Below are 16,248 nucleotides of genomic sequence, written 5' to 3' on the forward strand. Positions count from 1 at the left end.
ATGTCCAGGACGATAGGTGACGGTGAAGTTGAATCTTGTAAAGAACAGGGCCAGCGAGCTAGACGATGATTGAGTATTCTGGCTTCCCGCAGGTATTCTAGGTTACGGTGGTCTGTGATGACTTCAAATGGATGAAGCGCTCCCTCCAGCCAGTGTCTCCATTCCTCCAAGGCTAACTTGATGGCGAGCAGTTCCCTGTTACCGATGTCGTAGTTCTGCTCCGCGAGGATAGCTTCTTAGAGTAAAAGGCACATGGATGGAGCCGTGGTGGTTCACCCTGCCGCTGGGACAATACCGCTCTGACTCCGGTGGATGAGGCATCAACCTCCATGATGAAGGGGAGCTCAGGGTTAGGATGGACCAGGATCGGAGTGGTTTGGAAAGCTTCTTTGAGCTGATGGACGGCTTCTCGGGCAGATGGGTTCCAGGACAGAGACTTGGGCCGGTTCTTGAGTAGTGACGTGAGGGGTGCACTGAGAAGACTTTAGTTGTGAATGAAGCATCGGTAGAAATTGGCTAAAACCCAGGAAACGTTGTAACTCTTTGACTGTAGACGGGAGTGGCCAGTTATGGATGGTGTCCACCTTCCTCTGGTCCATCTTGATGCCGTGTGAGTCGATGATGTAACCAAGGAAGTGAACGGAGGTGGTATGGAACTCGCGCTTCTCCAGCTTGAGGTAGAGATGATGTTCACTGAGCTTCTCTAGGACCTAGGAGACGTGTTTTCGATGTTCGGCCTTATTCCGGGAGTAGATGAGGATGTCATCGATGTAGACTATGACAAACTTCCGGAGTAACTCCCGGAACACCTCATTCATGTAGCTTTGGAACACGGAGGGAGAGTTGGACAGGCCATACGGCATAACCCTGTATTCAGAGTGGCCAGATGGTGTTACAAACTCATCCCCCCGGCGGATGCGAATGAGGTTGTACACGCTCCTCAGGTCCAGCTTGGAGAAGATGCGAGCTCCATGCAGCTGTTCCAGGGCTGCGGGGACCAGAGGAAGGGGATAGCTGAACTTGACGGTTTGGGAGTTCAGATGGCGGTAGTCAATGCACGGCCTCAAGCCTCCATCCTTCTTGGCCACGAAGAAGAAGCTTGAAGCGGCAGGGGAAGTCGATGGATGGATGAATCGTTGGTTGAGGGCTTCCTTGACGTACTCCTCCATGGCCTTTTGCTCTGGGATGGACAATGGGTAAACTCTACCCTTAGGTAGAGTAGCCCTAGGTAGCAGGTCGATGGCACAGTCCCATGGCCGATGAGGTGGCCAGTCGTTTACTGAAGACATCCTGGAACGCCCGGTATTCTGGAGGAATTTCAACGTTACCGTTAGTCTCTGGACTTTCAATGGAAGTTGACATAAGAGGAACATACTTGGAGTGGGAAGGATCAGCTTGAACTTTCATGGTAGATTTCTGGATAGGAGACATGCAGGAATGGAAACAATCATCACCCCATTTCAGGATCTCCCCGGTGTTCCATTGAATTTGAGGGAGATGTTGCGTTAACCATGGGCGTCCCAGGATGATGTCAGCAGTAGATCCCTCCAGCACCATGAATGTTATGTCCTCCGAGTGCAGGCAACCGATGCGGAGCGTCAGTGTGGGGGAGAAGTGAGTGATGCGACCACGATCCAGCGGCTTGCCCTGAATGGTCTGAATTTAAAGGTTCTGCAGACAGCGTTTACGGTGTACATTGAGCTTTTGTAGAACTTGGGTGCTGATGAAGTTTCCTGCTGATCCAGAATCTATGAGGAATCACAGATGTGAGAATTCATCAGAATGACTTTAGTTCTTGTAAGAGGTGCAATACGAGTAGGGACTTGGATTGTACTCACCGCTGGGCGTGGTGGTCGAATGGGACACACTGCGATGACATGTCCTTCTCCCCCACAATAAAGACACAGGCGTTGTTGAATTCTTCGTTGACGCTCCGCTCGGGTGAGGTGGAATGAGTCTACCTGCATCGGTTCAGGTGCTGGAGGGGCGACAGATGGTGAGATGGGCAGAGAACTGACAGCGGGTGGAGAGACTGAACATGCTGAGATCCGATGAGCCACTCTGATGGATTTCTGTATAAGGCATTCAAGACCCATAGTGTCATCGTACACGACCATTAATTCCTTTACTTTAGGAGTGAGTCCTTGTTGAAATGCTGTAATCAGTGCAGTTTCATTCCAACCGCTGGCAGCCGCCAGCGTGCGGAAACGTAGTGCATACATACTCACAGTTTCTTCTCCTTGACGTAAGTTAAATAATTGGTCGTGTACGGACAGGTCAGCCGAATTTTGTCCAAACACTTCTCAGAAATGATAGAAGAAATCGCGGATTGTGGCGGTTACAGGAGCGTCGGATTCCCAAAGGGGTTGAGCCCATTGTAATGCTCGTCCGGAGAGGAGGGATATTATAAACGCCACCCTGGCACGTTCCGTCGTGAAGAGATGAGATTGAGCTTCCAGATACAATGAGCATTGTAAGAGAAACCCGCTGCAGTCCTCCGCCCTGCCGGTGAATGTCGCTGGTCGGGCCATGGGACTGGCAGAGGCAGCTGACGAAGTAGGTGCAGTGGGTGCTGGGAGTTGTAATGCTAGGCGAACGGCGTGCATGAGGTCCGGAGTGACTGTTGGTGAAGTGCTCGTGGGAGGTGTTGTGAGGGAGGATCGCACCGCATTCACCAGCGTGGCAAACGGATCCGTGGTGCGATCCTCACCTGTGTTCGTGGAGCCCTGCATGAGGTCTGGTCTTCTGTCAGACAACAGACGGGAACAAGAGGGTCACAGTTAACACTTCGTTTATTTAGAAACAGAGGCACGAACACAGGAACAACACTGGTAAGTAGTTTGCAGATATGAGCACGTTGATGACAGTCACTTAGCTGAACAGATAATGAGTCCTTTCTCTTTAACAGGTTACACGCTGGAGAAAGACAAGACTTGCCGATGGAGTGGAGACACAGAGACATCAGAAGGGGTAAGGAGTCCAGGTAAGTGTGAACAAGACCAGACACTGAGGTGAGGTAAGTGATAGTCTATATAGTGCTGGTGTAATGAGGTGCAGGTGTCGTCGATTAGAACTCTGGTGATTGGGAACGAGTGGGCGGAGCGTGGAGATCCGGTGACGATGATCTTTGCGTGAAGGTGGTGGGAACTGACTCCGTGACAATTATTACCAGTGATTATTATTTTCTAGTCATCTTATATGTTTGGGCAACGTTTCTTTAACCCTAAAAGATGGAGTGTGTAGCTTTTTATTCTTAAACAACCATGTATTCAGATGCATCATGGCCCCCCCCCCCCATATTCCAGGATGACAATGTCAAGATTCATCAGACTCAAATTGTGAAAGAATTGTTGGGAGGGAGCATGAAGAATCATTTTTCCCACATGAATTGCGCACTGACTTTAACCTCAGTTTAAGTTTTGGGATGTGCTGAAGGAGACTTTACAGAGTGCTCACCCTCTTGCATTGTCAGTACAAGATCTTGACCAAAAAATAAAGCACCTCTGATGGAAATAATTGTTGTGATGTTATTTCATCAAGCGGTGCATAAATTTTTGGTCAAGATCTTATACTGACAATGCAAGAGGTGAGCACTCTGTAAAGTCTACTCCAAGCACATCCCAAAGACCTTTCAATGAAATTAAGGTCCTGGACTCAGAGGTGCCAATCATGTGTGAAAATGATTCTTCATGCTCTCTGAACCATTCTTTCACAATTTTAACCCTGGTGAATCTTGACATTGTCATATGGAATATGCCCATGATGTGTCTTTCCTACATGGTTAAGAAATGAAAAGCTACACACTCCATCTTTAAGGGTTAAAACGAACGTTGCCAACATATAACATGCTAGAAACCATAAGAATCACTGTAATAATGATCCATTCATAGATCTTAAGTATTTGTCTATTAAAATCCAAATAGGAAACTTTTTTTTTTTTTTTTTTGGCCGGGCAGCGTATAAGGTGTGTTCGACATCGGCTGCGGCTGGATGCAACTGATCGGCGAGAGTAGCCACGTGCAGGCAGGGAGGAGCTGAAAATGAAGACTTGACGCTTTCGCTGCCCTGGCATACTTTATCACAGCTGAAGTGACATAAATGCAATATTTGACTAATACACAGATGTTTCAGAGACATTTTCATTTCAGTACTTTATGTACTGCTTACAACGTCTGTTTGTACAAGAACAAAGTTCAACATAAGCATATTTAAATACCAATGTAGTGGGGTCTACATTTATTATTAGTTTTATTTTGATAAACATGACACAATATAACATTGCGAATACATGAAAAGAGCTTTAATGTTGTAAAAATACAAATTTTGTGAGCATTAGTGGAACTGAAGGTTTTAGAATAAACACGAAACACACGTGATCATTGTCGTACGGTGAATCCGGCCAATCGTCAAACAGCTGTGTCGTCATCAGAGCTTGTGCAGCCGCTCTTGAGATGCTGCTAAAGCCACTGGAAGGCAAGCCTGCAACCTTTAGCAAAAAAACAGCTAATGCTAACTGGCGGTACGGGCGGTACGCATTGGCAGAACGCAGGGAGGAGTTTGAACGGCGACAAGATAGGCTGAGAGGTGCCCGCACGCTGATTAAGTTAGCCATACGCTTTCTCTAGTGGTAAGAGATACAGACCCTCTTATTTAACTATAATAATACGATCTCTGATGCTGCACAGAATGAACCAGCGGCTGCTCTCGAAACGCTCTCGCGGTACTTTGATGCCATACATCACAGTCCACATGGCGTCGGCGCTGTCTCAAGTCGGACAAAATTTCTTCCCGGCATGCACTGCTCCAAGTCAGTCGCCGATCGGTCTGTGCATCGCTGCATCACATAGAACAAGCCTATTAATATAGATCAGAGGACTCGCCAGTATGACAATATCTAGCGACATTTAGAGACCAGTTTTAGCTACTTTCAGCTAAAAGCAATTGGCACACACTGCTCAGCTGTTTGCAGGTGAATGTTCGACAGATCGATGTGTAACTTGGATAGTCACTGCGTTTGTCAATTGTTATCGCAAAAATGTTAGTCTCTCATCTGCTTTTTTGACGTGGGAGGAAAGTGAGGTAGGTGAGTTAATAAACTTTAACCTACATTTGGAATGCGATATAGAAATGCATCGAGGTAAACATATAATGTTTTACTCTTGTTTGTCATTTTTGTTAGACTGACAAGGGCAGTGAAATCTTGTTTTGCCTTATATGTATTAAGGTTGTTTAGGTAGGAGGGGAACGTCACTAAATGTGAGAAGTTTGAAAGAAAAAAAAGATAAATTGTTCTAGAGGTTAGTAATTGTGCATTTTAAGATGACTATGTTATTAGATGAGTTTTTGAACATCCCACTGAGGAGAGCTTTAATAAACTTTCTAAAAAAAAAAAAAAAAAAAAAAAACAGTTATTGGAAGTAGCAGAAAAGTTTGAAATCAGCCTTACCACTAAAGAAAAAAGTTTAAAGAAGGGAGTGGGATTTGTTGTTAAAGAGTTTTGATTTATTGATTTAGGTATTCTGGTATCTGGTAATTAGAAAACTTTTAAGTGCTATTGTAGATCAGGATCAAGGAGAAAAGAATGTTTCTGTTCGTACTGCTCTACCCTTACATTTGAACAACAGAAACAATTGTTGCCTTTAGAAGTGAAAAAGAGTAGAATAAGTCAGGAATTTGACTTGCATAAATATGACATTGAAGCTCAAATGTTTGCTCTGATTAGAGAAGGTAAGTTGGGGTACAACGCTGGGAGTTTGCAGGCCCGATAGTTAGTCCAGCTCCAAAAGCTTTTGATGTTGCTCATGCTCTTAACCTCATGCTAAAATTTGATGAGGACCATTTAGATACTTTCTATACTCTGTTTGAGTGGTTGGCAGATCTTGTGGGGTGGGATGATTGTGAGTGAACACTTCTTTTACAGTGTGTGTTTTGTGGTAAAGCTCAAAAAGCCTACTCCACTCTTAGTGTCTAGGACAGTCAGGTTTATACTAAGGTACAAGATGTGGTTCTGAAGGCATATGAATTAGTTCTGGAAGCTTACAGGCAACAGTTTCGGACTTTATGAAAAGGTATGCAGCAGTCTTTTACTGAGTTTGCAAGAGAGCTGAGGATTCAGTTTTATTGTTGGTGCTCTGTTTCACAAGCAGATAATTTTTTATTCTCTATACCAGTTGTTACTGTTGGAGCCATTTAAAACACTTTACCTGAAAATGTGGCCGTTTTTATAATGGAGCGTACTGTTCAGAATGCAGAGGCTGCTCATGTCCTTGCTGATGTTTTGACTCATAGAGATGTTAAAAAAAAAAAAGTCATTGCCGTCATTCTAACAGCACTGTGGAAAGTGTTCCTATGGAGACTCGTTCTTTTTTGCTAGTAATGTGAAAGTTCGATTGACAAAAGTGATCAATGTGTTTATTGTTTAAATAAACAACACTGGAAAAAAAGATTGTCCCGCTCTTAAAGCAAAAATAAATCGTTATAAATCTGAACAATGAATCTGCTCTTGTCGCATCTTCAGTTATTGAAGTGGCTGATGCTCCTGTTGTTGGTTAAACTGTGCTCAGGAGAATTCAGTGTTAGGTAATGAAGAAAAGTTGAGCTATGTTCCTTTCATTACGATGGCTTTGTGTCTATGTCAAGTCAAGTCAAGTTACCTGTATTTATATAGCGCTTTTAACAATGCAGATTGTGTCAAAGCAGCTTTACAGTGATAACTGGTATATAATTTTGGCTGCACAGCAGCTCTTAAAGAAAATGGTGTCATTATCCATCTTAAGTAAATTCAGTATTGATTCATTCCGATGTAAGAATCAATAGTTATTAATTTAGTTAATTTATCTATATCAGCACTGGAGTAAACAGTGATGTCATCATCCAGCTCAGTTCAGTTCGCACACAATAGTGTCAATGCATCGGTGGACGTGATGAAAAAGTCCCAGTTAAAATTCTCAGAGATACTGGAGCTTCGGAGACCTTTATTTTAGAGTCTGTTTTATCCTTTTCTGAGAGTTCCCAGTACTGGAAATGAGGCGTTAAAGGATTAGTTTACTTCTGAATGAAAATTTCCTGATAATTTGCTCACCCCCATGTCATCCAAGATGTTCATGTCTTTCTTTCTTCAGTCGTAAAGAAATTAAGGTTTTTGAGGAAAACATTCCAGGATTCTTCTCCATATAGTGGACTTCAGTGGGGTCCAAACTGCAGTTTCAATGCAGCTTCAAAGGGCTCTACGCGATCCCAGATGAGGAATAAGGGTCTTATCCAGCAAAACGGTCTGTCATTTTCTTAAAAAAGATAAAACTTTATATACTTTTTATCCACAAATGCTTGCCTTGCATCAGCTCTGCTCCTTTACCAAAAAAAGTACTCCGCGGTCCGTGGAGAAGATACGGGCTCTGGGTCTGGCTGTGCTCTGGATCGGGGACGAACACTCTTCAGACACCTGATGATGGATTCCCTCCAGCTGAGTCCGGAGGTGTCTGGAGGTCCACGGGTCGATGATAGTTGGCCCCGATCCAGAATAACGATGAAGTTTTTAGTGAACGAACAAAAATCGTGGCTCTCCTGAGCCACGAGCATGAACATCTGGGCGTATTCCATTTTTCGGTTTCGGTCCGGTATTCTGTTACAATAGCACTCCAAGGAAGACGAGGAACTGGGATACGAGTAACATTAAGTAGTTTAATAACAAGGAAGAAGCAGGATACATAGAACACACGTAACATTAACAATACCGGACACTGAACTGAGGACAGGGAGGAACTTAAATACACAATACAAATGACTAACAGCTGTGAGTGTAATCAGTGTCCATGGTGAATGATGAGTGGCGGGAATGAAAACAAAGGAGCACATGACAGTCAAAACAAACAGGACGAGACGGTGAATGTAACAATCAGACGATTTGAAGGTGGAGGAGAAAATTAGATTACGTTTTTTTCACCCTACCGCGGTACTTCTGCCTACGTGACCTTTCAATGTAATGTGTGCCTGCATCGCAGAGCAGTGCAAGATGGTTAAAATTTTTTTTAGAAATGACAGATCGTTTCACTAGATATGACCCTTATTCCTCATCTGGGATTGGTAGAGCCCTTTGACGCTGCGCTGAAACTGCAATTTGAACCCTTCCACCCAGTGAACCAACTGGAGGGCGAGGTTTGGAGGGATGTGCCACCACCTCCTATTGTAACAGATTCTCCTTCCTTACCAGAGACAAGTGATGTTGATAAACTGTTTCCTGATGTGTTTGTGACTTGTGCATTACTCATGCAATGAGTAAAATGTTCCAGAAATTCAGAACATGGAGCCTAAGTCTGATTGTGGAAAAAGAAATGATTTCTGATCTTTCTTTTCTTTTCCCTTCTGTTTCTCATCAGGAGTTTGGTGGTGGCAGAAAGGTAGGATTCCACCCTGAAGGAAATGTTTTCTACCCATTGTCTCCTGAAGAGGTAGAGAGTGCAGCAAGCGGCTTTTTTGTTGAGGATGAGATCCTATTAAGGAAATGGCTATCTGGTAGTGATGTACCTTTGGGTGAGGCCTGTATATCAGGTGGTTGTGCCAATGTCTCTTTGTGATATTGTTTTACGTAGCGCACATGGAGATGTTGCGGGTCATTTTGGGTGTCAACAAAACTTATAATCATCTGTTATAATATATAGTTTTTCTTGGCCTTGAATAAAAAGAGACAATAGGAAGTAGGCTATATTAAACCTGTTCAACCTGTCAGCTCACAGGTGTCACGGAGTCAGTTCCCACAACTATCAACAACACATCGTCACCAGATCTCCACGCTCTGCCCACTCGTTCACAATCACCGGAATACTGATCATCTGCACCTGCACCTCATCACACCAGCACTATATAGACTCACACTCCCTGCACTTCAGTGTCTGGTCTTGTTTCACTTACCTGACTCCTTACCCGTTTGCTTACCTGATATTCCTGTGTTTCCACTCCTTCGTCAGTGTCCTGTGCTCTTCGTCCAATCCACACCCGCAAAAGAGAACTGTGTTAACTCCTCAGCTAAGTGACTGTATCAACGTGCTTATATCTGCTACTTACCTGCCAGTGCTTATCCTGTGTTCGTGCCTCTGTTCTATTAAACTGCCTGTTGTTGACTTAGCCTCTTGTTCCCGTCTGTGTCTGACAACAGGAAAGCCGAACCAGAACTTAAACAAGCACCGCTATATCTGATACCAGCGAATGAGTCACCATTTCAGCATCTGATAATAGACTCTGTGGGACCATTACCCCCCTTCTAAGTCAGAAAATACATATCTTCTAACAGTAATGTGTCAGAGTATTAGATATCCTGCTGCCTATCCTCTTCGTTCAGTCACTACTCGTGCTATTGTTAAAGCTTTGACACAGTTTATTTCTGTGTTTGGGATTCTAGGGTTGTTCAAAGCGACCAGGGAACAAATTTTACCTCTCACATGTTTCAGGAAGTCTTGCGGCAGCTTGTTGTGAAGCAAAACCATTCTAGTGCCTACCCATCCACAAAGTCAGGGTGCTTTGGAACGATTCCACCAAACATTGAATTGTTGCTATGAGCGTGACTGGGAGGAGGGTTTGCCCTGGTTATTGTTGGTGGCTCGTGAGGTGGTTCAAGACAGTCTAGGTTTTAGTCCCAATGAGTTGGTTTTTGGCCATAAAGTGCGTGGACCACTGGCTGTACACCATGATGGTCTAAAAGGGGGCCTGATCCCACCTCAGTGGTTACAATATGTAGATGGTTTTAGATGTTGTTTATTTTTAGTTGGTCAAACAGCTAAAGAAAACTTGAACAAAAAAGAAGATGAAGCGTTTGTTTGATCGAAACACAGAGTCTCGTGTGTTTTGTCCAGGTAATCAGGTATTAGCCCTGTTGAACTCTTCTTGCTTCTCCGTTTTGTGCAAAGTTTTCAGGTCCATATACCATTGTATGTCAAGTATCACGCCAAAATTACTTGATCTCCTGGTGCACACAGTTGTGTCATGTTAATTTGTTAAATCCTTTTTATCCTCGTTCTAATGTGTTGGAGAGGGCTCCTGTAACAGTTGTTGTAGCTTTGTCTGTGATGGAAGTTGCTGAGGATGTAAAGCACCTGAGGATTCCAATTTGCAGCCCCGACTTAACAACTCTAAAACACTTGGAGGATTTTGTACAACATTTGTCTCTTCACCAAAGAGCTGAACTGCTAGCTTTGATTTCAGACTTCCCTATGTTGTTTTCAGATTCCCCTTCACGCACTCATTTGATAGAGCACAATATAGATGTTGGCAATGCAAAACCAATACGCCAGCAATTTTTATCATGTTTCTTTGGACAAACAACATCATCTTGAGTCTGAAATATATGGTCGAAAATAACGTTATTAAATCTTCCTTTTCAAGTTGGGCATCACCTTATTCACTAGTGGGAAAGCAGCGGGAAGGTGAACAACAAAAGGTGAACAACGTAACAAAACCAGATTATTTTCCATTGCCTGAATGGAAGATTGCGTAGATTCTGTCAGCCATGCTATGTATGTCAGTAAATTAGATTTATTAATCCTTTCAAGCGTGAGTTTAAATATTCTAGCTGAACCCCCAGAGTGAGTTTTTTAAAGGTGACTGTTATTTTAGAACGTTTGCCCTTATTGTTTCCATGGTGACGAGCTCATGCTTGTCATGTAACACACCACAGCCACAATAACACTGTTTGACAGATGTATCAAAATTTGGTTTTTCCTTTTTTATTTAAAATATTCACAAACTTGCTTACCATGTCATCACTATCTGATTATTTCGATTTCAAATATGTGTAAGTGAGTGTGTTTTGTCATTTTTAAAACTTTATAATTGACTTTATCTTGATCTATACGTGAGCATGGGCGCCACTCATCTTAGTTTGCGCCGCAGTTCGCAGGAGGCAGAGTCCTGTCAGTAGGATTCTACAGCACAGTGAATTCATCAGTTTCTCCCGAATACATGCAGTAAGTGGCTGGTGAACTGGAAGAATAATAGAGTAAACTTCATAGTTGCTTAGGCCCACTATGTGTGTCTTGATATGAATAAAACGTCGGCAATTATATTTTGAATGGATTGTTATTGCTGCTTCCCACTGATGTCTGACATCAGTGTGTATTTTACAAACTCTAAATGTATTGTGTACCCACAGTCCCTTACAGTGACTCAGGGCTAGAACCAATCCAGCCCCTTGCACGTGGGCCTGGCAGGCCAACCCCCGGAGTGTCAACTTGGGTGCTGAATACAGTAAAAACGAGGTTATGTACTCAATTCGCTCACCGGGCCCCGTTATTCAACAGTGTGGTCCAAACCTCTGTGGAAAACAAGGGACGTGCACGTCCTGCGTTCCGAGGTGAACACCATGCTGGCAAAAGGAGCCATAGAGGCGGTTTCCCCAGACCAGAGCGAGGTCAGGCTCTACAGCAGGTAATCCTCGTTCCCAAAAAAGGCAATGACCCCATGACTTGTGACATATCCCAGATATTGTCCATCCTTCAAGACTTAACCCTCTGGGGTCTGAGGATTTTGGGGCCTGGAGAAATTTTGGACATGCCCTGACATCTGTGCTTTTTTCAGTGCTTATAAATATATTAATGGCAAAACTGTCATTACACTGTATTCAGCATGTACTAGTCTACCATAATATGTGAGCAACATGTATGTACATGGTTTATATTTTTGAGAGAATAACCTTTATGCGTGGTTATTGAAAAAAACAAAAAACTTAAGTCACTGAAATACAAAGACCCGCATAAATGACCTACATAATGACCTGCATAATGAGCCCTTTCAGTCAGGTAGGCTATGTGAGAGGACACTAAAAAAAAAATCAAAGTACAAAGTAGTTTTTTTTGGTAGTTTATTCGGAATATAGGTTAACAATATAAATGAGACACATTTTGAATAAATGAGGGCACATTTTGAGTATACAGTTTTACCTGGAAATAGATCCTGTTCAAAGATATAAGTGAACATCACTTACCTGGCATTCCAAGGTGTTTGGTGTTTCTGCACTGGAGAAAAAAAGAAAAAAAAACCTTTCCTGCTTCCCATCAGTGATCTCACCATTATATTCATTCAGAATGTCCAGTGTGGCCAATATCTGGTCACTATGATTCTCAAATCTGTGAGATCAAAGAAAAAACCCTCTGTGAGGCATGCTGATAACAGATATTTATAATGTTTTGAAAGATGCTCATGATCATCATTTATTTGATAAAAAATACAGAAAAAAACAGCAATACTGTGAAATATTATTACAATTTAAAAATAATGTATTTCTGTGATGCAAAGCGTCTAAACATTCCATATTACCTATATGGTGTTTTACTATACCATATTACCTATATGGTATTTCACTCAGCTCAGTATAGCAATATAGTTTGGAATAGCTATGGCAATTTACAAAGTTGTGTAGTAAACAAAACCCCACGTCGATCTGCCCCATTAATTCACACTGAGACACACAAAACTTGCAGGATTCATATTAAAACAGTTTTTTTTTGCGGTTTAATATTCACAGACACTAGCTATACCGCGATTAGAATAAAGAATTTGAGAATAAAAAACAACTTACCTTTCACAATCATCGGCTTGAGTGATCCTCTAAATGAAATGTGAAACCAGCTTCTTCCACTGAGGTAAATCCTTTTAGAATTATTCCTCACCGCATCTCAAAACGATGAAAAGTACATGAAACTGACTAAACTTGATGCCTTTTTCCGAGCTGATGCGGGCGTTCTGCTCTGCTGCATTGATCGCCTCAGAATTTGCGTCTGAATAGCGCGAGCGGTCCGTGGGTGTGTGGCCGCATTAGTGGTTAATGACCTGAGCCTCCAACATCCTGACATGTCTCTCTTTTCATACAGATTACATAAACAGAGAATATTTGTTTTTGATTTGACTTACATGATTTAAAACCTGACATTTCAACGTTTCTTTAGACATAAGTCCTCATTTTTATGTCATTAGTAATTCACTACGTTACAGTTCATTTTCTGAGAACTATCAGATTGGACTTCATTCAGAGAGAGACTGCGGCTCGCGCATCATGTTAGTTTCTTTTTTTTGCAAAAAGCACAACGTTTTGTTTTTTACTCTGAGTGTACACAAATAAAAGACGACATTTCACAGATTAAATGGTATATAACTCTTAACTGATATGTCCAAATTGACAGAGTATTTTTAGTCTCTTTCACACTGATAAGAAAAAAACTGAGGTGGTATCCGCGGTGATACCGCCGGACTCCAGGGTATTAATGGATAGAGGGCCGTACTCCCCTCTACCTGTAAGGGTCTATGTCGCAGCTATAAGCAGCCTCTCATGCTCCTATAGCAGGGCAGTCAATAGGGAGAAACGACCTTGTTTTGCTTCCTGAAAGGGTCCAGGGAGGTTGAATTCTCCTCACCCCCTCACAGTTCCTACCTGGGACCTATCTGTGGTTCTTAGAGGCCTTAAGGGCCCTCCCTTTGAACCAATCCAGACTGCCGACTTACGACCCTTGTCGCTAGGAAACCTCCCTACTGCTAGCTTTAGCATCGGGGATCTGCAGGCACTCTCGGTGGAGCCCCTCTTATCTGAATCGGGCCTACGACTCCAAGGGTCGTCCTGAAACCAAGACATGGATTGTCCTGAAGGTCCTATCCACCACTCTTTAGGGGCGCAGATGGGTCGTTCTCTCCGCTCTTCCTCCTTCCCAGGATGAACAGGAGTTGAACCTACGCCTCTTTTCGTCAGGCGGAACAGCTTTTTGTCTGCTTTGGTGGCCGCACGAAAGGTCTTCCGGTCACAAAGCCCAGGCTTTCCAGATGGATAGTCGACGCTATAGCACTCGCTTACTCCTCCTTAGGCCTTCAATGCCCTTTAGGTGTGAGAGCGCATTCCACGAGAGGCATGGCCTCCTCATGAGCATGGTCCTGTGGCGTTTCCATTGCCGACATCTGTGCAGCGGTTGGCTGGGCCTCGCCATCCACATTTGTCAGGTTTTATAATCTAGATGTTCCTGTGCTTCAGACACAGATCCTTTTCTGCATAAGCCTAACTGCTGTGGCCAGCTTATGGTTTTCCATTATGACATCGACCATGTCCGGGTGTAACTATATTCTGTGCCCCCTATATGCACCCTGGGCCCTGCTTGTTTCTTGGCTTAGGGGCTTGGGAGGATGACTACAGTGTTTTCAGCCCCATTGCCTGGGCTATCCTGTCCTATGGGTATCTGTCGCGAGCCCTTTTCAAGTGCTCTGCACTGATGCTCGGTCGTCCCCCTGCGTAACACAGCGTGATGGAATATCGTCCTCATCTGCGTCTTGTCTTATGTATAATAAGACGTTCGACGCAGTACTAGTGTAGTATCGAAAGGGAACGTACTCGGTTACTAACGTAACCTCGGTTCCCTTAGATATGGAACGAGTACTGCATACTTTGCCGCGCTACTCGCGAGACGCCTCATGCATCGCTTCAGTCGCACCACGCTGTCATTGATTCGTTTACTTTAACTCCACGAACCAATGGCCATGCAGTTTTCACTGCGTGAATGATAAAGTCTTCAGAAATTGGAGAAAAAGGAGTTTTCCTCATATGCGTCTTGTCTTATGTATAATAAGACGTTCGACGCTGTACTCGTTCAGTATCTAAGGAAACTGAGGTTATGTTAGTAACCGAGTACGTTTTTGGGTATGGTGGGCTATTACAGGAAATTTTGCCTAAATTTTTCTTCAGTGGTAGCCCCTTTCACTGACTTGTTGAAGAAGAACTTGAAATTTGAGTGGTCTTTACAGTGTAAACAAGCTTTTGACCAGTGTTAATTTTGACAGCAAATTTTGATTTAGTTTTAGTCATAGTCTTTTTACTAAAATGCCATTTAGTGTTAGACATATTTTAGTCATTGGAAATTGTTTTAGTTTTAGTCTAGTTTTAGTCGACTAAATATCATAATATTTTAGTCGACTAAATCTAAATCTAAGTAACTATATATAATATTTAACCACGAGACAGTTTTAACGTGTCTCTCAAAATCTTCAGCGACCCCTATGATCTCAGTCTCCTCTCCGCCTCAGCGCGAGTGGGACCCGAGCCACAGAAGCCTGTCCCTCTTCCCACGAGAAGACAGACAGACGAGACTGGAGCTTTCTCAGAGGGAAACGCTCACAGTGCATGCCCTCTAACAAAGAATGCACCAGTCTTGTGTGTTATCGAGTGTCAAATGCTTATGCTCACAGTGCATGCTAACAGCTCTCTCAAGAACTGAGCATGCATGCTCTAACAAAGAACACACAAGTCATGTGTGTTATCGAGTGTCAAATATCTAAGACACGGATTGTGCACACAGCTTGAAACGGTTGCTTTAACAAGCCATTTTTACGTACATTTGAACAGCATGCTTCAAACAAACAGTCCCTAAAGACGAAAAAAGGGTGACATGTTCTCTAGGCACCCCTTATATACTTTCTGGTCGCACTAGTATGACATCATAGGCTGTCGCTGGCCAATAAGATTGCCGTGATTTTACAGTTGCTTGCATACCAGTCACGAAGAGGCCTTCCCCAAAGTGTCTCAGAATGCGGTGTGAGTTCCCTTTCTAAAGGGAAGCTGCATTTTTCATGGACAAAGGAAAGATACTCCTCTCAGAAAACATACAAATAAAGATACTTTTAGATGTTTAATTGCTATTTGGAGCATTGGGATCACTAGATGACAGCTTACTGAACTAATTTTTGTGAAAACCTCAAATTCAATCAAAATTGACATTTTTGACTTGTTTTGCCTGTAGCTCAAAATTAGCCTGTGCGCATTCTGACTCATTTTGCCAGTACGGGTCACAAATAATGCATGGGCCAAAGATGAGAAGCCTAGTCTGATGGAGCAGTGTGAAAGAGAACAGAATGAGGACAAGCACTACCTTAATGAGTCGACGTTTAATGAGTTGTTGATCAGCAGAAAGAAAGCCATGATTTATCTTAGGGAAGACCATCTGAGCAGGTGAAAGAGGTCAAAAGGGGTTGAGATCAAAGGTAAGAGAAGTTGGAGAGGAGAGTTGCATGAGGTCCAGAAAGAGGAAGAGGAAAGGAAAAAAGGTACAAAAATAGATTAGATTTAAGTAATTGAGTCAGAGGACCCAATCCAGTGCCTTCATGCATTAGTAAAAGTTGACATTTTCCATGGTGGCAGCAATGGAAGTCTGAACTGCTTTTGGCAGCAAAGCCTGTAATTACCTCCTCATATGGGTGCTAGGACACTACTCTGACAGAGCCAATCCGAAG

General features: G+C 43.1%; 1 protein-coding gene across 1 annotated transcript in view; it reads right to left on the minus strand.

The window, feature by feature from the left end:
- The window catches only part of LOC127523040 (collagen alpha-1(XXV) chain-like), a 187,123-nt gene extending 171,165 nt beyond the window's left edge, over window positions 1–15,958 (minus strand). The window contains exon 1 of the mRNA XM_051913491.1: window positions 15,888–15,958. The gene's annotated coding sequence lies outside the window, so the exon portion shown is untranslated. The remainder of the gene's footprint in view (window positions 1–15,887) is intronic.
- Between the last annotated feature and the right edge of the window lie 290 nt (window positions 15,959–16,248).

The sequence above is a fragment of the Ctenopharyngodon idella genome, chromosome 11 (assembly GCF_019924925.1).
Source record: "Ctenopharyngodon idella isolate HZGC_01 chromosome 11, HZGC01, whole genome shotgun sequence".
Classification (NCBI taxonomy): domain Eukaryota; kingdom Metazoa; phylum Chordata; class Actinopteri; order Cypriniformes; family Xenocyprididae; genus Ctenopharyngodon; species Ctenopharyngodon idella.